Source organism: Mobula hypostoma, chromosome 22, assembly GCF_963921235.1.
Source record: "Mobula hypostoma chromosome 22, sMobHyp1.1, whole genome shotgun sequence".
NCBI classification, from domain to species: Eukaryota; Metazoa; Chordata; class Chondrichthyes; order Myliobatiformes; family Myliobatidae; genus Mobula; species Mobula hypostoma.
This window is the reverse complement of record NC_086118.1, coordinates 25,023,770-25,051,441: the sequence shown is the minus strand read 5'-3', so window position 1 is coordinate 25,051,441 and position 27,672 is coordinate 25,023,770. Positions and strand designations below refer to the sequence as shown.

General features: G+C 39.3%; 1 protein-coding gene and 1 long non-coding RNA gene across 3 annotated transcripts in view; one reads left to right on the top strand and one right to left on the bottom strand.

Moving 5' to 3' along the window:
* Positions 1-27,672, bottom strand: part of LOC134360220 (rho GTPase-activating protein 44-like) — a 297,116-nt gene that overhangs the window by 162,881 nt on the left and 106,563 nt on the right. The gene's annotated exons all lie outside the window — the stretch shown is intronic.
* LOC134360223 (uncharacterized) lies at positions 654-27,012 on the top strand. Its single transcript, XR_010021279.1, has 3 exons — positions 654-781; positions 5,928-6,027; positions 26,976-27,012. It is a non-coding gene; the product is annotated as an uncharacterized LOC134360223 (long non-coding RNA).

Genomic DNA, 27,672 nt, shown 5'->3' with positions numbered 1-27,672 from the left:
ACTTCGTTGTCAGAGTCTATTAAGTGGGAGCTTATCCCCCTATCTCCACTGATTATGATAACCTTAAGGAACCAGTAACATCATAGATTTAACAAAATCTCACGCAACTTCCACTTTAAAATAAAATACCCTTAATCTTCCATGGTAGGCAGCAAGTATCTACATGCTAAAAATATACCCCTGTTTATACTCAGGTCTGCCCTGCAACCATTCCACATGTCGCAGCTGCAGCCTGAAATAAATATTGTAGCAATGCTATAGTGACATTTCTGTTCACTGCTTACATGTTAGCTCATGTCTATTACTGTTATTTATTACAGTATTGAAGCTACTTATTCCCTCTGTGCTCTTATTATTTCCAGCTAAGCATTTCAACAACTCTGTGGGTTGCCTTGGTATCTCAGCAGACAGTAATCTTAGAACTCCGCTCGACATGAGATTTCTTGGAGCTACAATCATTGCAATTATTGTAATAAAGATTACTGCCAGTGGACTTTAACCCTTCCAGTGTTCTACTACTTCAATCAAATAAGACAACTCTTTACCTCTACCGGTCTTCAGTTTGCCACAGGAATGGTAGAGGGTGGCATCATAGCATCATTGATAGTGTTGCTACTTCACAGTTCCAGGGATTTGATCCGATCCTGATGTCACATGTTGTCAGTGAGGAGTTGCAACTTCTCCCAATGAATAGACAGCTTTTGTCGGGGTGCCTCGGTTACTACAACATCCCAAAAACATACTGTCTGGTCAACTGCCTACTGTAAACCAGCCCTTTAATGTAGGTAAGTGACTTTTGATTTGACTTTCACACAGAAAATGCTGGAAGAACTCAGTGGGCCAGGCAGCATCTAGGAAAAGAATACAGTCAACATTTCGGGCCGAAACCCTTCTCCAGTCCTGCCAAATGGTTTCGGCTCGAAACATCGACTATTCTCCTTTCCACAGACGCTGTGTGGCCTGCTGAGTTCATCCAGCATTTTGTGTGTGTGGCTCAGATTTCCAGCATCTGTAGATTTTCTCTTGTTTGTGTGTGAATTGACTTTGTCCTGTGTTGCTATACATATTTTTATAAGAAATTTTGCTGATGTAAAGTATACTTCTGACAGCCAAACTTTGTCAGGTGTTTCTCATGTTTTTTGAGGATGTCCTTCATTAAGTTATTGCTGAAAATAAACTGAAATACTGAGGAAGCCTTCTGTAGGTGGTGAAGTGATATGTCAGTAGTGTATTGACATAATATTCATTCCAAGGACAGAATTAAACTGTGAAGCAAAGTGCAAATTAGCAGCAGGGTAAGATCTCTCTTCTTCATTTACCTCCAGAAAACTACTGCTTAAAATAAGATTCCACAGATAATATCAGCCTTAGGTCCCTCAATATCCACTGCTATGTCTGCCAACTATTGCAAAAAATGGGATGACCTTTTTGTCCAAGCCTGTAAGTAAGTACTGGGAACCCATTATCACGAGAAGCAGAAATGATACATAGCATCTGTTCTTACACACTCAATTATACGCATCACCAGTTACAGTCCATCAACCATGACTGCACATGGTGTTTAAATTTTCATCCCAAGCTCTGGATGATGAAGTAAATTGTAAACCCCTTTCTTATACACTCTCTGGCCACTTTATTAGGTACCTACTTGCTTGTTGTCTTCTGCTGCTGTTGCCCATCCACTTCAAGGGTTGAAACGTTGTGCATACAGAGATGCTCTTCTGTAAACCACTATTGTAGCATGCGCTTATGTGAGTTACTGTTGCCTTCCTATCAGTTTGAATCAGTCTGGCCATTCTCCTCTGACTTCTCTCATTGACAAGGTGTTTTCACCTACAGAAATGACACTCACTGGATTTTTGTTCTTGTTTTTCGAGCATTCTCTTTAAACGCTAGAGACTTTGGGCATGAAACTCCCAGCAGATCAACAATTTCTGAGATACTCAAATCACCCTGTCTGGCACCAATGATCATTGCATGATCAAAGTTACTTAGATCACATTCCCCATTCTGATGTTTAGTGTGAACAATATCTGAACCTCTTGACCATGTCTGCATGCTTTTATGTACTGAGTTGCTGTCACATGATGGGCTAATTAGATATTTGCATTAACAGGCAGGTGTTCAGGTGTTCAGGTGTACCTAACAAAGTGGCCATTGAGTATATGTCCCAATCATTCTTATTTCATTCCATGTGACTTGGCTGCATCAGCACTCTCCAAACAAGAATGAATTGGCCACTCAACAGATGAAGTTGCTGAGCAATCAGTCTGTGTTTTCCTTCAGCTTGATCCAAGTGCACTGATTACATTGTATTATGAAAGAAATGGGGCTACACAGACAGTATTGTAAAGTCCCTGTTTATCTGTGGAAAACCGCTGGAGAAAAAAACAAAGATACAAAACCCAAACAGCTAAGAATATATATATTTAAGTATATATGCTAATAAAAATTGGTAGTGGAGAACCGCACGCAGTGGTATTTAATCAGAATTAGGTATTCCTGCTCAATTTTTCTTAACCTACAAATGTTGTTCTGTAAATAACAGAAATTCCAAAACTGACATCTTAAAATGGCTGAGAATACAATACTCCAGTATTTCAAACTACTGTCATGATAAATTCCACACCTTCCACCTTGAGCAGTTAATTATGCTTAGTTTGCTGTCTCCTCTTCACTGCCAGCTTTAGCTGTCACCATTTACTAAATTTGAATTCATGTTTATACTTCCTTTGCCAAAACCTTTGCATTCTCTTGCACTATTTTCTGAAGCATCAAACAGATAAACAAAAGCTTTCAGTTCACCAACTACTTTAGCTATTTACGTGCCCCTGCTTTTCACGTTATACAACAAAATGAGTACACTTTATTCTTGGAGGACCTCTAAGTGACAGTGGGAAGGCTCCCTGTCCTTAGCATTGCTCAGAACTCTGAGATAAGTGCCAGCTGTGGAATATTATTACAGTACATTTGGCACAAATTTCTTTCAAAACTCCTCTCAATTGAAAGAACTAAATGAATTTTATAGTGAACAACCTCTGAATATCTCAACACACTTTATGGCTAATGGAACACATTAGAAGTCGAGAAAAAATCTGCAATTTAGGGAACTTAATACTGATAGGATAGTAGTTTTGATAATATTTGTTCAGAGACAGGTAGAGAGACTGAGAAGGTAGAAAATAAGGCAACTAATTCTTTTACAACAGTCTAATAAGCTTATCATTCAAAATTTCCTCTGAAGAACACCCACCCTCAATGTGCAATAGGGGTCCTCCATGCTACAAGTATCTGGAATGGAATTTGAATACATATCAATAATGTTGTCATTGGAACCACACCTAATATCACTAATATCTTGCCTTGTATCTCATGTTTGCCAGTGTTCCTACTGAAGATACCACCCTTCAATCTGAAAACCCCAAAATTTTGAAATAACACTATGTTAAGGCCTTCCAGAGCCTGCTGACTTTTGCATGCATTTCCCAGACCTCCCAGTTCTTTTCAGCCACTTCCCATGATCCAGCTAGTATCCCATTTTGCTGATTACAAATTATGAGAGGCAAACTAACAGGATAATGTGTCCACTTAGTTTCTCTTTAGTGAGGTGCTCACATATGACGTGGTGATGGAATGACGTATGCTATTCACATAATTCTTACGTATAACCCGAGATGAATTATGTAAGCAAAAAAAAAGAATACTTCATCAAACAATATATTTCCAATATTATTACTCATATATTACTAAAATACTGTATTAAATACACTACACAATCAAAACAGGTTAACAAAAGCAACTAAAAGTCAATGCCCTAACATATTGACTATTTGATTAAAAAAACACAGATGAATATACCATTTTGGGTATGGAAGGCACAAAATTAGTTCCTAATATTTGTGGTCAAGTAATATATATTTCTAATTTCAACCAGCAAGAAGCACTCATTCTTTTTCTGAACCATACCATCACAGGGATGTTGCAATATTTGCAGTCAGACCTTCTCAGCATTTATTTCATTTGAGATTTAATTTTGAAATTGTTTTCACATAAATCAAACAACATCACAATGACAATCATATGTAGATGGGTCATGTGCCAAGGTGCTGAAAATTAAAGATAAAAGAATGCAAGAAATACAGGACTAAGCTCTATTGCCCTTGAATGGCCTCTGCTTTTCAACAAGATCACCATCACCTTAATCTTAAAGCCCACATTCATCTTTAATCCCTTTATCTTTTGCTTCCCTTAAAATCCAAACATCTTGGTCTTCCAAGATAAAGCTGACATTTTATCTTGAGACCTCACCACATGGTTCTCAACTCGCCACTAATTGTAAATAGCCTCCCAGCGTCTGGCTGTCAATCTCTCTCAGAACCTTAGAATTTAGAAGATTACAGGGAGAGGCTAACTGCAGCCCTAAATTGAATGTGCTCTAAATCACCGGATAATGGAACCAACTAAATTTTAAAATGGACAAAATAGCCTGAAGTTCTGAGACCTGTTTGGGAGAACTATCTTACAAATACTGGGTCAGATAATATTAAAGATCTGAAAAAAAGGAACAAAAATGAAATATGTACAGTATGCTCCAGCAAGCATAAATGATTATGAAACTTTTTTTTATACTTAATATAGGTTTTGGACATATAGCTTAGAGTATGCAGTAGCATTACTCAGCCATCCAACAATAGAATTATTTTATGTACCAAGCTCAAGGTGAAAATCAATTAAGTCATCAACACTGAATAAAACACAAAGACTTTTTAGTTCTAGATTGAGCATGGAGTTCTTGTATACTACTAATTTAATGAAGAACAGACAGCCAGCGAGAATGCTTTCCCTCAACTTAGTTTTAAAATCCCCCAACTGTTAGATAAAAGGTGATAATAGAATTCTTTGATGCATTCTGGGATTTTTTGGTTTGGAATGCTTTGTATAAAGGACTACTGATTACACTGACGACCAAGATAAAGCATTGGGCTAAAATACCTTTGAAAGCAGGGTTAAAATGTAAATAATCATTGAAAAGAATAACGTTGAAATATTGAGCAGGATAAAACAGAGCTAATGCATGAGCAAACACAAACAACCCAGTACTGAAATTAAACATAAGCTTATCAGATTTATTGACAATACAAAAAGGAGAGGCTGAGATCCCAAAGAGAAAACACTATTTCAAGGGTGGCCAGGTGTACTGGGCAGCTGATGTTCAACACCAGAAATATCGTGTTTTATATACGTTCAGCAAAGAAAGACAGGACGTAGGAGAAGATGACATTACTTTTAAAATCAGTTTCAAAGTTCCAAAAATAAATAATTAAAGAATTTCAAATAACATAACTCTTTGGGTAGATGAAATAAAAACATTTAAAATATTAGAATTAAACACTACAATAGAAAAGGTAGTGCCTTCGTCAGATAAGCTTCAATGCGTTAACTGGCCTTGATTTGTCCCCGTCTCTTCTCGTCTTGTCATAATCTTATTTTTGTCCTTGAAATCAGAAGCATTATATGACTAGACTTACATCGGGAACGGATATGAATGCTGGCTCCTAAGAGGTGGCTACTGAACGGCAGAATGGATATATCATATGGTGTGTGGTGAGCTGATGGATCAGTAAAGGCATTCCAGTGTAAAGAACAGGCATGTAGAAAGCTCATTATCTAGTATTAACAAAATTCTTCTCCAACAGATTGAATGAGTCTGTATGTCAAAGAGTGTGTGTATTTTTGCATAGTAGGGGAATTAAGGGTTATGGGGGAAAGGCAGGCAGGTGGAGCTATATTTTATATATATATTTCCACGTTCTAAATTACTGGGATTTCAGGGTGCTTAATTGCTACACTGAATCATTTTGTTTGATTGACAACCAGTCACAAGATCCAAAAATATTCCTGACATTGATATTTATATTTCTTTCCAGGATTTTCATACAATAGCTTGAATTTTAGTCTGGGAATTTCTCATGTGGCTTGACAACACAGCTGTAGCGGTGGAAAACATCTGTCAACTTCTGGTAACAGGTACAGTTATATTTATAATATAGCATAGCACATTAATATTTTCTTCCAGTCCACTGCAAATGTTGCAATATCCTGTATGTTTCATCCTCTCAGCAGCCATTAGCTGACCAACATCTGTAAGAATGCAGTTCCATTGCATAGTTTGTTTGGTCCTTAGTGATACTTTCTCACTGAACCATTGATGGAAAATAGCCTTTCCACAAAACAAATCTGTGCCTTCAGCAGCTGGTGTCATCAAACAGTTATACAACTTAATTTTGGATTCTACCCATCACTCCACCCTGCACTATTATATACTTCAGAACAAATTGCTTCATTCTTGGCTGGCAAATAGGCACGAAAAAAAACAGTACTTGTAGAAAAGCCGTCACAGTACAAGCTAGTCAGTTTAATGGTGACACATTTTTAAAAAATGAAATGAGGACCAATATTCAGAAACTCAAGCCACTAAATTTTTATTTGGGCACTGTTCTTATTCTTTGACAATGACTTAATACAAGGCAGAAGGAGGCCAGTCTGCCCATCAGATCAACATCAGCTACTAGCAATGTGGTTGCATCAGCCCCACATTTTCTTGTAACTTTATAACTTGTTCTCTCTTTTACAGGCCAACTAAATCCCCCTTGATGTGTTTTGCAGCATATCTGCCTGTGGAGTTAGCTCACAGTAATCAATGAGCCTACCAGCACATCTTTGGGAGATGGGAGGAATATGCAATACACAGGGAAAATCCAAGTAATTCCAGAACAGCTTGCAAACTCCATACACAGCACATGAGCTCAGAGTTGAGCTTTGAGACAGCAGCATGAACTGATGCACCAATGTAACACAGAGTGAGCCTAAACAATTTCTTCAAAATAGTCCCTTTCTGTGCTCTGAGAGTTTTCGCTGAGAGTACAGCATAGATTTTGAATACACGTTGTTTCAAGGAAGACGAGTAAATTGTGACGATCTCTTACCATGGTATTCCATTTCAACAGGTAAAGCAAAACAATAAAAATGCAAAGAGTAGTAAAAACATTTAAATTAACCCCATTGTCAATAAAATGCTAAATTGTTCCATTTCCTCTTTGACTTATTTTGAAGTCACTGAATATTCCACAAGTGGAGTCCCAAGTGGATTCTGCAGGAAGTTGATGCACTGTTGTTGGACGCTGGAGCATGGTCAGAATGACAGTAGCAGGGCTTTCCCAGGAAGTCTGGGACTTCCAAATTAGTGTTTACAAGTGCAGGAGACCCTGAAATCACCTGCAGGATACATAGCAACACATCTCCCTGTTATCTGTGGATCCAATGAATTTTCTCAAGAAGCCTAGCCCTATATTCAAATTACAATTTCATTAAAAGCTGACGAATATACAGTATACAGTATAAATATATATTTTTTTCTTATACTGTAGATTAAATAGTTCTGGAAAAAAATATGTATCCAAACAAAATTCAACCAGAATTTTTTTGAGAAGAATGTGAATAGCAAGTTGCATCATGATTACCTAATCAATATTCAGGTTCAGATTGTTCTCTGTATGTGTGAGTACTGTATTAGCATAATTTGCATAATATTTAAAATTATGTTTAACAAAAATCAACATTACAAAAAATTGAAGGAAAAGATCCAGATTAAAATAAATCTTCATCCTGTGGCTGGGTTAACATAGGGAGATCACATGGGTTAAAATGGGGAGATTACATGGAGCTAGAAATTACACAGACCTAAATTACATAGACCTAGAAACAGGGAAATTACATAGGGAGAAGTAGTGGAGGCTGCCTCAGTAAATATATTTAAGAAAGGTTTGGAGAGATTTTTGCACAGTAGGGGAATTAAAGGTTATGGGGAAAAGGTAAGTAGGTGGAGATAAGTCCATGGTCAGATCAGCCATGATCTTATTGAATGGTGAAGCAGGATCGACAGGCCAGATGGCCTACTCCTGCTCCTATTTCTTACGTTCTTGTGTACATGGGTTAAAATGGGGAGATTACATGGACCTGGAAATTCAGACATGTAGCCCTGTTTTTCTAGTGCTATGCCTTCTAAGATTCATTCAGTTTTTAGGGTTGGAATGATATTGTGGCATTTTGTCAAAAGAATTTCTCCGTCTAAATATATAACCATATTAAACAAAATTAAACACTTGAATAACTTTTACAACAGGTACACATGGGATAGGAGCTCTATAGTTACCATTTTCCTAGCCTCAACTAATTCGTTTTCACCAGATCAAAGATTTCCATTCTCTCTATACTTCCATCTCACACTAGGATCATCTCACAGCCCTCCATCTCTTCATTATTCAGCTCTCTTCAAACATCATCCTGGGTAAGCTTATTCTAACATTCGAAGGTTTCTCCTTTAATTCACTTACTTCAAATTCACTTAATGGTTAACATACTAGTTACAATTTAATATATGGTACAGTATATGGTGCTCATAACACGAGTTCCTCTACACTAGGGATATCAAATGGAGGGTCCACCCCCTTCTGTTTACATCTCCTCCTGACAGATCAACTGTGATTAGCAAGCAATTACCACCATCTCCCAGACAGCATCAAATGTACTTGTGTCACTGGACGATCTGCCCGATCATGGAAATTCCCTCAATACACCTTCTTCTCTGCAACTTGAAACTTACTTGCTTTCTTATCTTTCCAGTTCTGATGATGGTGCAGAATACATCCATCACTTTCTCTTCTTATTTCAGATTTCCATCATCTGTTCTTTATTTGTTTTTAAATAAGCCCTTTACCTGTCTGTGAATCTGCATAGGTTCAAGGTCTGTTTCTTTGAAAGATAGATGGAATAGTCTTTCTTTCCAGTCTATTCTATTCCCCTCTCCGGCACATTGTTTTGGTATCACTTCCTCCTCTTTTAAAGAATTAAAAGTGTCACCTTCTTTTCTACCCTGTTCTCAACTTCATATTCAGAACTCATCTTCAGAAGTTGATACATTCTCAACTTCTGTATCTCCAATTTGTGGCTCAGGTTAAGAAACAGTGTCCATTGTAAGTCCACAGCTACAATGCCTACAGTTCCTCCCACTCTGTTTCCTATAAGGACTCCTTCCCATTCTGTTTTTTTCTGCCCCTTCCATCTGTCTGGCAAAACCACTTCCCATACCTGTGCATCAACGATGTCTTCTTCTTACCCAGACTGTGATTTCCCTTCTATCAGAACTGGCCAGGCTCTAACTGCATCTGCATCATTTTCTGCATTTCAGCTCTCCTCACACACCGACAATAAAAATATGGTTTCTCCTGTCCTCACCTACTACTCACCGACACTCACTTTGAGCACATCATCCTCCACAGTTTTCAATACTTACGACACAATGCCACCACCAGACACATCTTCTCCCACCTCTGCCTCTTCTATCAGTATTCTGAAAGGACTGTTCCCTCAGGTACCCTCTTGTCCACTCCTCTGTCTTCACCCATGCACAATGTGCTTCTCATGGCACCTTCCCATGCAACAGCAGCATTCGCAACACTTGTCCTTTTACCTCCCCTTCCTGTCACCCGAGGATCTAACTACCTCTTCCAGATGAAGCACTGGTTAACATACTAGTTACAATTTAATATATGGTACAGTATATGGTGCTCATAACACGAGTTCCTCTACACTAGGGATATCAAATGGAGGGTCCACCCCCTTCTGTTTACATCTCCTCCTGACAGATCAACTGTGATTAGCAAGCACTTATCACCATCTCCCAGACAGCATCAAATGCACTTGTGTCACTGGATGATCTACCCGATCATGGAAATTCCCTCAATACACCCTCTTCTCTGCAACTTGAAACTTACTTGCTTTCTTATCTTTCCAGTTCTGATGATGGTGCAGAATACATCCATCACTTTCTCTTCTTATTTCAGATTTCCAGCATCTGTTCTTTATTTGTTTTTAAATAAGCCCTTTACCTGTCTGTGAGACCTGACCATTACATTTTGATTACAAGCCTCCAAGCAGTTCAGAAACCACAAAAGTTCATAAGTGCTAAGTTTGTAAAAAAGTACACTACTCAAACAGTTTTGGTTAGGAAGGCCACTGCACACTTTCATCCCTCTTCACCTTCAATAAAAACTGCAATGTGCAATATTGGCTTTATCTGGGAATACATCAAGTTCATCTACAACTTTCTTTCTCTTTTATAAAATAGGATATCTAGCATCTTCAGTCCTGGCTTTGAGGAACAGCACCTCATCTTCCTACCGGGAAGATTACTGCCTTTTGGACATAACAATGTATTCAAAAAATGTTTCTTACATTTCCAGACTTCATTTTTTTCCTCTTTATCTCTTCTGGAAATTTCAGACTTAAATTATATCTTTGTATTCAGAGCACCCCAAACACAGTGGCTGTTATTTATTATCTCCTTTCATCCAGAACCACTACCCCATGTGCCATTCAGTCTTTCCTGGTCTGCATCCTGCAGCAGAACTTCAACTTTGTTTCCTTCAACCCCTTAACTTTTCTTAGCTCTGATAAAAGGTTACTGATTTATCATGATTGATTTTTATCTTCACAGATACTGCCTGACTTGCCGAGTAATTCCAGAATGTTCTAATTTTAATTCAGATTTCAATTATTGACACCACTTAATTCTGGTTCTTATTTTGCCTTTGTTTTCTCCAACAAATAGAAAGGATAATTCTATTTAAATCTTTCACAGTTTTGGTAGTGCAAGAACATAGTGTTGCCTGCATATCTATGTGTATAACACTGATAGAACAGAAAAGTCACATGATATACTTGCTTTACGGCAATGTGATTGTATCACACCCAATCTGAATATTCTGTCTGCCAATTTAAATGCTTAACACATAAATAGTTTAAAAATCCTGATTGCAAAAATGATTGCTCCTATATACAGTCTCCTGGATCTCAATATAATTATATAAGGTCATTTATTGGCCACCTATGAACCTTAACTTTTTAAAAAAAAGCAGACACTGGTTGTTCAGTTTCCTGTTGGATATAATTAAAAATGAGAGGAATTATGCTAAACGGGTTTTGAATACTGTACAGTGGAATCAAAATGCACCCAATCCGGTCTCTCTATCCTTTTTATTATTTGATGGGACATATAATATATAAATATGATATATTAAGTGAAGTATAACCAAAGTTCAAAACACAATCAGCATAATTCCAATTTTTCAATTGTATCCTTCAGGAAGATATATGCTAATGCTTGGTTTGCTTTGGTTAAGGTCTTGTTAACCTGCATCTCTAGTCTCAGTGATTTGAGCAAGTATTCTCCTAGAAATCTTTCTTCCTTCACCTCATTAGGATTTCTTCCCTGACAATATATTTTTCAGAGCACAACATAACAACTCACATTTATCCATGTTGAAATTTATGAGTCATTCATGTCTACATGCAGCAATTTCATTTAATGGCTTCTTGTAATTTGTCACATTTCTTTACAACATTGAAATTATACTTTTGATTCTAAAATCTAGATATCATTTAACTCAGTTTCATATACAAGAGCACCCATTTTGCACCTTGCTCCACACTGATAAAGTAGCATTTCTTCTGTTTTCTGACTTGCAATTAATCACACTGCAACCATTCAGTAGTTACGCATTCTCTTACATTTTTCAGAGCATTCTTTGGGAAAGGACTGATGTTTAGCCTTCATCTTGCCTCTATCTGTTACTTCTCTAATGATTTCAGTTAGTCATGACAGATTCTCATGATTCTATTTTTGTTTGAATAATGTGTACAATTATATTCTATTTATTGTAAATACATTGCAGTAATCTCTCATCAGCATTCACTTCAAAAGTTCCCAATGTGCACCAGCAATGCATTTTAGAATTGTAATCCAAAGAACTTTATGTTCATCATCTCAGAAAAATATTCCACTTGGTTTTCACTCTCAATTTTGATCCTTTTAGCCCCTTATTAAAATAAAGACAGGCTAAAATTCTAACTTCAATATTCACACTTTGCATTTTCAGCATTTCCTTTCAAAACATAGTTATAAAATATTCAGTTCTAAAAGATAGAACAGTACAGCACAGAAGCAAGTCCTTTGGCTCTCAGTGTCTATGCTGAACACAATCTTGAATTAAACAAAATCTCTTCTGCCTGTGCACAATCATATCCTTCGATTTTCCCTTTATTTTCACGTGTCTAGCAGTCTCTGAAATGCCACTATTGTATCTGCTTCCACCATTACCCCTGGCAGTGCAATTCAATCTCCTGCCCTCTCTGTGTAAAACATTTGCCTCTCCCTCCCCTTAAATACATGCGCTCTAGTACTTGACATTCCTACTCTGCAAAAAAGATTCTGTTTACACTCTCTATTTCTCTAATAATTTTATAAACTTCTAAGAGGTCTCCCCTCAGCCTCTCATGCTCCAGACAAAACAACCCAATTTTGCCCAGCTGTTGTTATAGCTCATGCCCTCTAATCCAAGTAACATTTTGGCAAATCTCTTCTGCAACCTGTCAAAAAGCTTTACATCCTTCCTATATTGGGGTGACCAGGAATCCTCACATTCCAAGTGCAACCTAACCGAAGTTTTATATTGCTTCAACATGATTTTTACTCAAATCCCTTACCAATGAAGGCAAGCATACTAGATGCCTTCTTTACCACCCTTTCTACTGATGGTCATTTCAGTGAGCAATGGACTTGGACCCCCACGTCCCTCTGTCCATCAATGCCGCTACCGTACTGTATAAATCCGCATGCAACAAGAGGTCTCAAACTGCGACATCATACACTTGCTTAAATTAAAGTCCATCTGCCATTTCTCTACCCATATTGATCCTCTAACAGCCCTCTCTCTGCACTATCCAAAATTCCACCAATCTTTGTGTTACCTGCAATCCTACATTTTCATCCAAGTCATTATCTAATAGACGTTCCAACACTAACCCGGCAGAACACTATTGATCACAGACTGCTAGCCAGAATAATATCCTTCCGTCATTACCCTTTGTCTTCAATGGACAAGTCAATTCTGAATCCAAACTATGATGTCACCATGGGTCCAGGGCACCTTAATGCTCAGTATCAGCCAATCATCAGGTCCCTTGTCAAAAGCCTTACAAGTTCTGTGGAAATATACCATCATTCTTTGTAAATTGCTACTGGGTAATTAGTAGAGTTGATTTTAAAACATCTAAGCATCGTACATATTGAATCAGCAAAGCCTGAATCATGAATGGTCTTTAGTGACACTGAAGATCTAGTTAGTTTAATAATAAAGAACCAATCAACAAATCATAGAGATGACCATGGAAAAGGACCATCTTGCGCTTTGGAAGATATTGACTGTCTTGGGAAAAAATTAACAAAATTAAATCTGGCAACCACTTTTAAAGTATACACAAAAATGTTGCATTTGAATCATTAATATGTACGTCAATTTTTATACTTGAATAGGCAGTTAAAGTCAATACCTGATCACTAAAGATCTAAAAAAAAGTTATCCCTAGTATGTGGATATTTAAAGGGAAGATGTGCGTGTTGGGAGATAACTGGTTAATGAAACACAAAAGTGAAAAAAAAACGGCAGATGCTGGAAATTTGCAATTCAAACAGAATCCTGTTAGTACTCAATGTCATCTGTGGAGAGATATACAGACATTCCAGGTTGATCCCTTTTCTTTAAAACAGAGGTTCCCAACCTTTTTTATGCCATGGACCCCTACCATTACTCGAAGGCCCTGTGGACCCCAGGTTGGGAACCCCTGCTTTAAAACTCTTCTGATGAAATGCCATTGATGTGAAATAGTTTTTCTGTTTATATCCCTGCTGATGCAGATGAATATTTGCGGAGTTTACTGTTTTTATTTCATTACCAATGTATTATGTCATCTCATTCAGGGATTTACAGATCGTAATAAAACTTTCTGAAAGTTTATAATCCATCTTATCAGCAGTTTTTTTGCCTTATGAACTTAGATTGAGAGACACATTCATGACTTTGGTAATAGTATATAGGCAAGTAAGGGTATACTTAACTGATATAGTTGGCATTTAGCGCATTAACAATAACTTGCCAGAAGGTTATTGATGTGCAAGAGGGGTGACTACATGTTCACATACTGCTTCCTCAAATTCCCTCTGCCGTCAGATTTCTGAAATCCATGAATACTGCCTTGTTTTTCTTTTTTTTTTGCTCTATATATTTATTTCTGTAATTTATATTAATGGTATACCTTTGCATTGTGCTGCCGCCACAAAACAAAAACTTTTATGATACATTTGATTGTGATTCTGGTTCTGAATCTTAATCCACATCTCTTCAGAGCAGTGCATTCTTTCAATACCTTTCAATGTCTCTCAAACAGCTTTACGTATTGAAATCCCGGAAAAGAATTTGACTAGGCAATCAACTGAATGAAAGGGGAGAGTGCTTTTGATTGTTTAATATACTTCTTCCGAACAGTTTGTACAAAATGTGGGAAGAGCAGAACTGATGAACCAAGCAAATTTGGGACCAAATGCTATTCCAGGCCCAAGGCTGAAAGCAGGACCTACGCAGTGGATAAAAATATCTCCACAAGATGTTAAATCTGAGGGTTTCCCAGAGCTAACATTAACTCAGTACTCTGGGAACATTTTGCTTAACATGATGGCATAAACTCAGAAATTCCTCGGTATTAGGAATACATAACATTTCTGTTTGTGCTCTGCATGTTGCCTCTGCCAATGTGGTGAAGCTGAAGTATAACCAGAACAGGGCAATTTATGGTCATTAGAGCTGTTAATCTAACAGCTCCAATTCTAAGGCTGTAATCTCCTTTAATGTATAGAGGTGAGTAACAACCCTGAGCTTCAGCTGACTGAGTTTCACAGGTTGAGATTAACTTCTGAAAACCAAAAACAACAAAATTTCTTCCTCACTAAAAGTCAAATCCCAAGATTCATCTGCTCAGTGTAGTTTATTTTTGAACAGTGAGATGTGGTATGCCTTCTGCATGTGTAAAATTTCAGTGAAGGCCAGGCTGTAAATTTCCCTCAGCTGGATGGACAAAAGTCTTTTGGTGACAAATGTGGGTATTGCATCAGGAGCAAAGGTCAGGGGCTGGATTAATCAGGGATACCTGAACATTGGGAGGGCCATGGACAAAGATGATTTATTTACTTGCCAAACTTTTCAATCCAGCTAAGAGCTGGAAAGATTATGTACCCAGGATCATGTGACTCAGATCCCACTGCAATCTTCACAAATAGAATGATACTGGGAACATAAAAGTAGTTCAAGGCATTCATGCCTTTGAAGGATGTGATACAAAATGGAAATAATCAGTGTTTTGTTTCAGTTAGTTAAAAAAAAGACTTTTGGTTGCATAACACTAAAAAGAGTGGTATTAAAGGTAATAAACGTTATGATTTGGATATCAGTGAGCACAGCACCGCACGGTGTACTTGTGTGAGTGCTGGATTCCCATCTATATCAGTAGTAATGTACTGTATTGCTCAGGCTTGACTTCTCTGCATTGCTGTAATCATTGAAGCTCATTTTCCAAATGTTTTTAAAGCTCCATCATTACTGAGTACTCAGCTCCCCAACTCTGTAATTCTCCAGATAGATTTATCAGAAGGTAAATTTACAAGTGGAGCTGTACCTTGTGTCAAAACTGTCAAGGATTTTTGCAGTTTGGGTATGTCTCTGTTACAAAGACACTTATAAACTTCTAAACAATCAAAACAAAATCATTATAATATTTAAAAATACAAGGCACGGCTAATTAAAAACACAAAACACTTCCAAGTATTTAAAGAAAGTCAAAAATAATGATGAAGTAATTACTTGCATGTCCTTTTCATTCTGGTTTTCAGCCCTACGAATTCTATTGGAATCAGTGAGATGTTTAGTTTTAAACCTGATTTAATGCAAACCATCAGTGACAGATACCACACCATTTCTCACTCAGTAAGTTTCAGACTTTCAAATTTGCCAGCACACGGGAATTATTGATGTCTCAACGGCTGACACATGAGGTTTCAAGCAGAATCAGCAAGATTTATCTCCTCATAACGAGAGGTGATGATGGCTTTCCATCAGCTTCCATCCATTAGCAGGAGGAAAAAAAACCAACAAAACTACCATCGGTTCCAAATTATTATCTGAAGCAGGTATTGCAGCTGTGGGAAGATCAGGTATACCAATTCTAAGCATTGGGAAGTTAATAATGTACTTCTGTACTAGATCTTCAGCAAGAGGCAGCAGAGTGGCATTTGTTTAAAAATCTTGATGCTAGTTAAACACTGAAATTGCTTTAGCCTTCCTGCGTTAGAAATCCTTCCAGGGAAAGCTTTGATTGTGAGAGTAGTAATTCCTAAGTGCCTTCCACTTAATATTAAAGAAAAAAGAAGCAATCTGTTGTACAAAATTTCGTGTGTACTTCAGAAATCAACTTTGTACCTCAGTGAAAAGATGCAGCAACAAGCGAACAACAAAATCTTCGCCTGGGCACGGCACACGAGTTTTACCACTTTCACAAGGAGACAAAAGCACACGATGAACAAGACGGAGGCATGGAGGCTCATTATTTGTTTATGAGATTTCCGGCATTTACTTGAAAGGAAATAGATTCTTCAGATTCTTGTTCAAAAGAAAACAATTATGCACAGTCCTTTGCAAAGTCAAATTAAACCAATTGAGGCACATATCAACAATTCCAATCTTAAAGTTCTACCCTCATGTTTGGGGATTAGAAGATATTCAATACTCATGACTTCTGCCAGCTGCTCCTCAACTTTATGAAAGGAAACACCAAAACAGAAATCTGGAGAGTTTACAGTTTTAAAACACGAAATATCAGAGTGCAAACTAAGTAATAACTCAAGTCACAGGTCAATTGCTTGAGATGATGAGTGCATGATATATTAGACAGTGAATAACGCATATCTAATACCATAGATATTGTTGTCAAAACAATTACAAGTTTAACAATGATCATTATTCATGCCTATCTAGTTCAACATTTGGTTTAACAATCTTGGGTAAGAAGCAATATCCCAAAAGAAAACAGCATCCAAGAGTTCTTGTGCAGGGTGCTCTTATTAGTTCTCTGAGCGTGGTATCTTAATGCCTGTCCCACCTACACTAAGTACTTTGAAGCAGCTGCATTTACATTGTAAACAAAGAGCCAAGCACAACACATAGACTTATTCTTTTTACTTAGAGATCCGTCGCGGTTACAGGCCCTACGGCCCAATGAACCCCTGCTGCCCCATTACAACTATGTGACCAATTAACCTACTAACCCATGATGTCTTTGGAAGCATGGGAGGAAACTGAAACACCCTGAGCACCCGAAGGAAACCCGTGCAGTCACAGGAAGAATGTAGAAGCTCTTCACAGGCAGCAAGGGAGTGGAACCCGGCTCCTTGGCACTGGAATAGAGTCACACTAACAGCTCGGTACCATGCCGTCCCTAAACTAGTAATTCTAAGAGTAAGTACTCATTTAAATTGGCTTTTTCTTTAGGTCCTGGACACCCCATTTCCCTCAGCGTGTATCGTGAGCTTATCATTCCTTTGTACACAAGTGTGGTGCCAGAACAACGTAGTGGTCACAGCACCAGGCGAGGGAATTCAGAGTTTGGAGTTCAATTTTGGCATTGTCTGTAATGAGTTTGTACGATCGCCCTGTGACTGCATGGGTTTCCTCTGGGTGCTCCGGTTTCCTCCCACAGTCCAAAGACAGACCTGTTTGTAGGTTCATTGATCATTGTAAATTGTCCTGTGATTAGGCTTTTGTTAAATAGGTTGCTGAGTGGCACAAAGCACAGCTCGCCAGGCCGGAAGGGCCCACTCCATGCTGGATCTGTAAATATATATGGAGTTGATGGGTGCAGAGTCTAACTAATGACCAGTGCCCACTTATAGCAACGAGCGGCCCAAAATGCCAATCCCTTTTACTGCCACAATGTGAACTTTCATAAGTCCTTAATATCCACACCAGCTCACTGTTAATCACGGGCCATGATCAATGTGGAAAATCCAAGTTTTAAACAATAGAGCACAGTTACTGAAAATATGGATTTACGGTTTAGGTAAAAGAAACATTCAACTTAATGAGTTCTCTGCAGCAATCTCTTTTGATCTCACAGACCGTGTTAGCTGGGTCAGAGGGCGCTGCTCTTTCACAGTATGTTCTAATTATATACTCTTAGGAAAGGACCACAGAAGGCATTGGATGTGCGTTCCTCCCTGGAATGACTAATCAGGTCATTACACGGGGTTGTGCATGTTAAGCATGAGACACAGCACCTGTTCTTGTACTGACTTTAAAATAAAATGTCTTTTTTTTGTGTGATTTATATATAGCCAAGACTGAAGAAAGAAATGTGACTGGCATCTTAGAAGGCCATGAATAGAAGTTTAATGTTGACAGGATCTAATATAGCACAAAAAATAAACAGACATGAGCTGAACCCTCTGATACCTTCAACAATTCATGGGAATAATTTTGTAAATCACGCCCTTACAATTTTGCCACATAAAACACACAAAGGAAGATGGGGTTGTCATTGCCAAAACCCTTCGGTGCATCCAATGTACTCGGTCAATTCTTCATTATCACTTGGTGTGACTGCCATTTAATCTCCTGTTATGGTGGGGATTAAAAGGAGACCAGGATTGAGCATAAACTCAAGATAGTTGCTAGTGCTTCAACCTCATCTTTGTCCTTACATGAGGGCTCACCAGCTGCTGGTAGCAGTACGATTCCCCACCATTCACAAATAGTTATTTCAGGGCGGTGAAATTCCCACCTGATCCATGGGTTGGGGTTGCTGGCACTGGACAAATTATTCAGATTCTGACAATCTCATCAAGTTGGTGCCAGCATTTTACTACATTTCTCATTGAACAAGCGTTGGTCGTCCAGTGTAGTGACAATGCTGTTGGGCAGTGAACCTTTGTATTTATCCTGGGTAGAATTTTGCTCCTGTTGAGATGCAAGGCACACTGTGGGCATCCTGTGTTCAACTGGCTGCTGGATGCATTCAGAATCTATCCAGTTTGTTATGGTAATTAAAAGAGGAGGGAGGGTGTCTTCAGGATTTAGCAGAGCTGCACCTGTAAAGCAAAAGCAAGTGCTACCAACACTGAATGGTGCACCAGCAGTAGGTAAACAGATGGAGTTTTTCTTCCATTTGGTTCACTCACCCATCCTGGTAGCTCTCTCTCGCTCTCGCTCTCTCTCTCTCTCTCTCTCTCTCTCTCTCTCTCTCTCTCTCTCTCTGGACATGTCTAACTCCTTAATAATGGACATGCCAAGTCTTGTTGAGTGATGGCTATCAAAAAACACACTCAAGATGGATCTGCAGTTGCAAGGATGGTCAAGGGAGGAGAAAGAGCGTTAACAGGACTGCCTTGAGTAGGTGAACTGGACCAGACCACGTTCAGGGATTCATCTTCGGATCTAAATGGCTATGTCACAGCCATCAGTGATTTCAGTGAGGTCTGTGTGGATAAATGTGTGCCTTTGAAATGTCAGTGTGGAGAATTCCCAGGGCCAAGGTCTTCACTATCTATGACACCACGTTTGTGAGACAGAAGGTGTGCAGAGGTGGTGTTGAAGTTATCGGGGACGTTGACTGATTAGTATATTTTTGTTGACTGTGGTTAGGTCAGGCAGTTACTTGCTTCATCACTTCCAGCTGAACTTGTTCCAATTTTGGCCAGTCCCTGATGTTAAGTGAGGAGAATGTTGCAGCATCACTGGCCCTGTTCTGTTTTCAGTGTATCCAGTGACTAGATCAAACTTGGTCTGGTTTTCTCTTATATCATGTGATAATTTCATTCAAAAACCTATGTACAGTTTCCAGATATAGCTTAATATCTTCACTATATCAGAAACTTTTCTTGTTCAGTCTGGTTTGTTTAATAGGGTACTGCATGCCTCTGGTGACAGATCTCCTTCACACACCCTTTGCTTCTGATGTAGTTCCTCTCCACTGCTACTCACAAGAAGTGACTCAGTTTCCTGCAATTGTGTCCTTCTTTTCTGCTGTGGAAAATGTTGTTGGAACAAATCAAACTGCAGTGGATCATGGTAGTCTCACATTCCTGGGCAAACAATCATTCAGTGAAAATGTTTTATAATTTGACTATCTGAGACTGGAATTGGTTGAGAAGGGGGAATGAGTGGCAGGCTGGGTGGTCAGGAAGGGTGTTGGTGGATAGGAAAAAGGACACTTAGAACTGGTTTTATTTAAGTGTTATCCTTACAACTTCATAACAATCTTCATACATCTCCTGAAAGAATGGCCTGTGAATAACTCACCCATTAATAAATTAGATGGCAGCAATAAATAAAAGATAATGAGGAAAGAATTATGAATCACCTCAAGACTGGCTTATTTAAGCCACATTGCCATTGGCTTTATAGGAAAGCACTTCTCCAAAACCCTTTCTTGCAATGTTTAAAATATTGTTGCATTTGTGAGTAAATTTTATTACAAAGTTAAAACTGACTAATAGCAAACACACTGTTTTAATATCCTGAAGTAAAAATATTGTAAATGTGAAGCTTCATTTATAATAATTTAGGAGCAAGAGATGGCCCATATATCCCTTAATTTTAACATTCAGAAATGCATCAATCTCTGGCTTGAATGAATTCTGTGGCTGAGCCTCGAAAGGTCTCCACGTTTGTTTATGTTGTGTGTTGCATGCGACAGTGGCCATACCCCGGGCAACGGCTTCGACAAGCCGGCTAAACCAGGTGAGGGTAGCAGACGGGACTCAAACCCTTGGATGAGATAGTGAGTTATCTATCCCAGCATGTGAAGACAGACTCCAGCGGATTGAGCGGATGAGACCAATGGCAGGTCCAACAGTCAGAAAGCGATCTCTGCAAGCGTCGTGGAATGTGTAGAGCAGGACAAGTCACAGAAGACGTCCTGGTCATCCACTGTGGCTAGTCCCATCTCTAGCCGCCTCGACTCTGTCTTGCCACTGGATCCAGATGGGAATTGGGAAGAGAGAGTGAGGCTGACGCTACACAACTCTCTCTCACTTAAATCCAAATCAAGCGCTGGTCTTCGTCATAATGGTGTCGAGGACCTCATCGATGTCAACGATGGACGAACAACGCACGTTGTGTGTTGGAAAATATTTTTTAAATGTCAGAATACTTTTATTTTGTATATTCATTCAAACTTTATTCCTATCAGCACTCAATGCTAAATTCAACAACTTTGTACAACCATTTTGTTGTGCATGAGCCAAGCATTTCTGATGCGAAGTCACTCACCTAAAACATCAAGTTGTTTTTTTCTCTCACTACAGATAGCAGCTGATGTCCAAAGTACCATTTTGTTCGTTGTTTCCAACAATTATATTAGTATGTCCTTTCACTTGTGTCTGCTCTGTCCTCATTTGTCTGTTAACTGGATGAACTGAAAACCTTGTGCCATTTGATCTCCATTCATCATATACATCCCCTTTTATTCTTCCTGCCTTTTCGCCCATTTTCAGTTGTAATAAAGGGTAACTAACCTGAAATGTTAACTCTGTTTCTCTCTCCCTACAGATGCTGACTAAGCTGTCGGGTAATTCCAGCACTTTGGTTTTGCTACAGTATTTAAGAATCAGTAGATCCTAGATATGTGGTAAGGTGCCATGTACATGCAGGTCTTTTGATTTGGTCATTTACTGTTGCCAAGTTTAAGCACCAATGGAGTTCAAGGGGATCATCTGGGTCTCTCTTCCACCTATTAGATACTTATCACGAGTGCTGCGTACGCAGGGCCCTTAGCATTGTTAGTGATCGTGCCTATCCATCCAATAATCTATCTGAACACCCCCTTCCCCATCATCAATAAGGAGGGACTGTAGCTGTAGGACAAGAACTGTTAGGATGGGCAACAGCTTCTTTCTTCCGGCCATAAGACTACTGAACTCTCTGCCATCACTCAGCGCTCATCACATATGAAGTGGCATTAGTGTTATACTGTTTACTTCTTTTTAAACTTGTATTGTACATGCACCTTATTATTTGCGCTAATATTACTCTCTATGTTGTGTGTGTGGGTTATATGTACTGTGTTGTGCACCTTGGTCCAGAGGAACACTGTCTCGCTTGGCGGTATACATGTGTACGATTGAACGGCAATATACTTGAACTGGAAGCTGATTCTGGTGCACTTTAGCTAAGTCATTTGGGCTCCTGCTGTTTTATTTCTGTGCTTCAATAGAGCTTTTGTTTCTATCTATCATCAATTACAGCAATTGACCTGCATTCCTGTGATAGCAATTAATCACCGATAACCATTTTGCCAATCACCATGGAGAAAATGCCAGTTAATTAAATTGAAATGCTACACTTGTTATAGGTACATTCACATATATACTATATAAATTAAACAGTGACAAAGTAGTTACTGTTTGTGAATTCAATTCTTTGCAATTCAGTGGATGTTTGAACTATTAATCATCCAGGTATAATCATTAATAACATCAGTGAGATAAGCTTGGTCTTGAACCTCAGCAACAGTAGGAATATTTCTTGTAACCTGATCCCATATCAGTAAGAGACATGAGCCATGAATACATGACTTCAGTCCTGAAGGTGACTTAAAGTCATAAAGAAAAATACGATTCATGTTTGGAATTCACAGCAAGAGCCTGTACGTCATGATCCCAGTTTAAACATGACGAAGCCAACTATAACGGTGTGTAAATGCACAGTACAGCAAGAGTACTAGACAGGTATATGGAGGAATTTAAGGTGGGGGGGGTATTATGGGAGGCAGGGTTTGAGGGTCGGCACAGCAATGTGGGCTGAAGGGCCTGTACTGTGCTGTACTATTCTATCTATCTATCTAAGAATACAAGTACAAAGAGACCTGAGCAACACACAAAATGCTGGAGGAACTCACTGAGTCAGATACCATCTACAGAGGGAAATGGACAGCCGACATTTCTGGACTGTGCCTTCCTCTTCCTCATACTCCACGTTCTCTAGCCTCTCCAATTCCCAACCCTTCTAACTCCTGCCATGTCTTCACTATCCCCTCCAACTTTTCCCTCGAGGCAGAACACTGCCTTCAGCAGGAGCCTTGCCTTCCTCCCTCTGTGCCTGCACCTCAAAGACTATTGCACTCACTATTATACTGAGTGCCTCTTTTGTCTCCTCTTCCTCTGAGAGCTTATTTAATTGGCAATGATTCCCTAACCCCCTCCCCCACCAATAGCCCCTTCTTCCACATTATGCCTTCCTCCTCTTCTTGGACAATCCACTCTTGCCTTCTGCCCACTCCAGATCTTTTCATTTCCAGCTGCTGGTGGCTCAACTTCACCACTCCCCTCACCTGCTCCAACCTTACTCCCCTTTGAACGCACAACTCTCCATGCTCTTTGCAGCAATCCCAACAGCAGCATCAAACCTGCAGACCAGTACAGTACCATTACAGTCTGGCAGACTGAATTCTGCCTTGCAGAGATCAGGTGGCAGCTCTAGGATACCTCCTCTTGCTTACCACTGAATCAACACTGGCAAGTATCAGGTCACTGTCTCCCTCACCATCAGTAACCTCATTATCTCTGAGATCTGCCTTCTATGGACTCCAAGCCCTATGATCCACAACTAAACACTGCCTATCTCCACCTCCTACCCAAGATCCACAAACTAAACTGTCCCAGTAGGCCCATTGTTACTGCCTGCTTCTGCCCTACTGAACTCAGGTCCCCATAACGGTCTTGATGAAGGGTCTCAAACAGAAATGTTGGTTCTCCATTTCTCTTCAAAGATGCTGACTGACCATGAGTTCCTCCAGCATCTTAGATTAGATTAGATTAATTATGAGGACACGCAGTCCTCTTTTATTGTCATTCAGTAATGCATGCATTAAGAAATGATACAATTTGTTCCTCCAGAATGATATCACAGAAACACAAGGCAAACCAAGACTAAAAAAACTGATGAAAACCACATAATTATAACATATAGTTACAACAGTGCAACAATGCCATAATTTGATAGAAGAATAGACCATGGGCACGGTAAAAAAAAAGTCTCAAAGTCTCTCGAAAGAGACACATCTTGTGTGTTGCTCCAGATTTCCAGCATCTGCAGTCTTTCTTGTGTCTTTCAAAAGATCTGAATATATACTTCCATAAATCTTTGTCAGCCGTAGGACTGAAAATGGTTCAATAATCTACATCAGATCCTGGGAAGTTACTGTGAACTTTCATAACATTAGTTTGGAATCAGTTGGAGAATTTAATCCAATTCTGGTCACCATTATTTAGGCCGGATTTGAAGGCCTTAGGAGGAAAGTGGAAATGATTTAATTAAATGTTTCCAGGAGTAATGGATTTAGATTAAAGGGACAGGCCAGGGATATTGTGATGGTTCTCAGTGCAGAAAATGTAGAGGAGAGATATCACAGAAGCTATCAAAATAATGAGAGGCTATTTAGGATAGATAAACTCTTCACAGTGGTGAAAAGGTGAAGAACCAGGGATCTGAGATCCAAGCTAATTGAAAAGGGAACGGAAGGTGACATAATACAAAGCTCTCGCTGGCAATGAGCAGCAAGCAGCAAATGATTAGTGTGTGGGATATGTTCCTTCAGAGGGTGATGGAAGCAGATTCAAGCCTGTTTTCAAAAGAGAATTATGCCAGTTAAAAAGAAACTGAAGGGATGTAACAATTGATAGGGGAGTGAGTAAAGAGTGTTGCTCTTAGTGTGAGACAGCATAAGCTCCATAGATTGAGAGCCCCTCTCTGTTAGTTTCAATTGTAAGGACTGGGGCTTGTGGTTGGTGAGAGAGGGTAGAGTGGCAACAGAAGGGAGGCTGGAAGTACTGGAGCTTTGGATGAAATGAGGGGTTTTTTTTTAAGCTGTAAAAGAAACGTAAGTGGACAAAAAAGATTCTGTAGTTGCTGGAGATCCACAGCAACACACGCACACAAATGTTGGAGGAATTCAGCAGGTCAGGCTGCATCAATGGAAATGAATTGACGTTTGGGGCCGAAACCCTTCTTCAGGACTTGAGGGGGGGGAGGGCGGGATGCCAGAGTGAAAAGATGGCAGGAGGGGAAGAAAGACTAGCTAGAAGGTGATAGGTGAAGCCAGGTGAGTAGGAAAGGTAAGGGCTGGAGAAGGAATCAGTTAGGAGAGAAGAGTGGGCCATGGGAGAAAGGGAAGAATAAGGGGCACCAGGGCAGGTGATAAGCAAGTGATGAGAAGAAGTAAGAGGCCAGAGTGGGAAATAGAAGAGGGAATGGGGACAGTAAAATTACCATAAAGAGAAATCAATGTTCTCCTAGGTTGGAAGCTACCTAGTTAAAATATGAGGTGTGGCTCCTCCATCCTAAGAATGGTATCATTGTGGCAAAAGAGGTGGCCATGGACTGACATATCTGAAAGGGAGTGGGGAGAGGAATTTAAATGGTTGACCACTGAGAAATTCCACTTTTGGTGGATAAAGTGGAGATGCTCAACAAAGCAGTACTCCAGTTTATGTCAGGTCTCACCAATGTGCAGGAGGCCATATCAGGAGAACCGGATACAATAGATGACCATAATAGATTCACGGGTGAAGTGTTGCCTCACCTGGAAAGACTATTTGGGGCCCTGAATGGAGGTAATAGAGGAGGTGAAGGGGCAGGTGTAGCATTTCTGTTGCTTGCAGGAGTTTATGCCAGGTGGAGAACAACAGGAGTACAAATGGACAAGGGAAGTACAGAGAGACCAATCCCTGTGGAAAGCAGAGAGTGGGAGTGGGAGGGAAATGTAAAGATGGGTTTGGTGGTAGGATCCCATTGAAGATAGCAGAAGTTAAGAAAATTATGTGTTAGATGTGGAGGCTCATTCAGTGACAGGTGAGGACAAGAACTCTATCCCTGTTAAGATGGTGGGAAGAAGGGGTGAGTGCAGATGTCTGGGAAATGGAGGAGATGCAGGTGAGGGCAGTGTCAATGGTGGATGAAGGGGAACTCAGTTCTGTGGATGAGTGAACGATGTATATTTTATATTTATAATTTTAAACAAGGGATTAACCATACAGTGGGTTCAAACCAGTGTTAAGATATCAAAAAATAGCTAAAGTGGTGAATAAAGGTCCTGCCCTGAAGCAACACTATCATCCTCTCAGTACCAATCAATACGATTCAAAACCTAGGCCTGTGTATTTCCTCTGTAGATGGATCCTCAACCTCCTCATCATGAGACCATAGTCAGTCTGGATCAGAAATAACTTCACCTGCTTACTGACAAAGCATTGCTTTATTCTCTCTACAATCATGACTATGTGGCTAGGCACAGTTCAAATGCTATCTGTAAATTCGCTAATGGCAGAATTTCAGATGGTGATCGAGGAGGCGTACAGGAGTGAGATAGGTCAGCAAGTTGAATGCCGTTGCAACTACAACCTTGCACTTCACATCAGAAAGACAAAGGAATGGATTGTGGACTTCAGGAGGGATAATCAGGGGAACACACAACAGCTTTCACTGAGTGGTTAGCAGAGGAAAAGGGTTTGCAGCTTTATAATTAATCTTCTTATTGATTTAGAGAATACATATATACAGACAAGGGGAGAATTATCTCAAATATATATCAGTAACAATATAAACAAAAGATAAAATAGTTATCATAATCATACATAGTAAAAAGCAAATATGCAACATATATATTTAAAAAGGACAGCTAATTCTCCTCTTATCAATTCATAAAGAGGAAAAAAAACTTTACATTTAAAATAAAGAAAAAAACCCCACTACACTAAAAAAACAGAAAAAAAAAATGGGGACTGGGCAGTCCATTCGGAGGATACAACCAAGAAAAAAGGAAATACTTTCTGATCAAATCCAAAACTTCGAAAAAATGAAATAATTGGAAGAATAATAAATTAAATCAAGTGAAAATATAAAATAAAAGGTCACCATATTTGCTTAAATTTAAAGGATGTATCAAATGTCCGACTTCTTATTTTCTCTAAATTTAAACAGGACATAATGGAGGAAAGCCAAAAAAAGACAAAAGGTGGATTAGAATCCTTCCACTTCAATAAAATGGCTCCCCTAGCCAATAAAGTCAAAAAGGTGATCATATGTTGAGCCGAAACATGCAGCTTTAAATTTCTGGGCGTCAACATCTCTGAATATCTATCCTGGCCCCAACATATTGATGCAATTATGAAGAAGGCAAGCCAGTAGATACATTTCATTAGGACTTTGAGCGGATATGGTACGTCACCAAAGACTCTAGCAAATTTCTACAGATGTACCATGGAGACCATTCTGAATGCTTGCATCACCATCTGGTATAGCAGAGCCAATGCACAGGATTGGAAAGGGCTGCAGAGGTTTGTAAACTCATTCTGCTCCATCACGGCTACTTGCCTCCCCACCATCAAAGACATCTTCAAAGGGGATGCCTCAAGAAGGTGACATCTATCATGAAGGTCCTCACCATCCAGGACATGCCCTTCATCATCGCAAGGGAGACAGAGAGACACCATTCAAGATGGGAGCCATTTGAAAAGAACAAGTCTCGTTGGAAGTGAGTTTTATCTGAGCAATAAAGGGAAGGGAGGTATAAAGAGAGGGGCCATTTTTGGAGAAGGCCAATATAAGACACAGGCAGAGGTTCTAGGTAAGTTTCCAATAAGATTTTTTTTTCTCTTTCTTTGGCTTAGATAGTGCT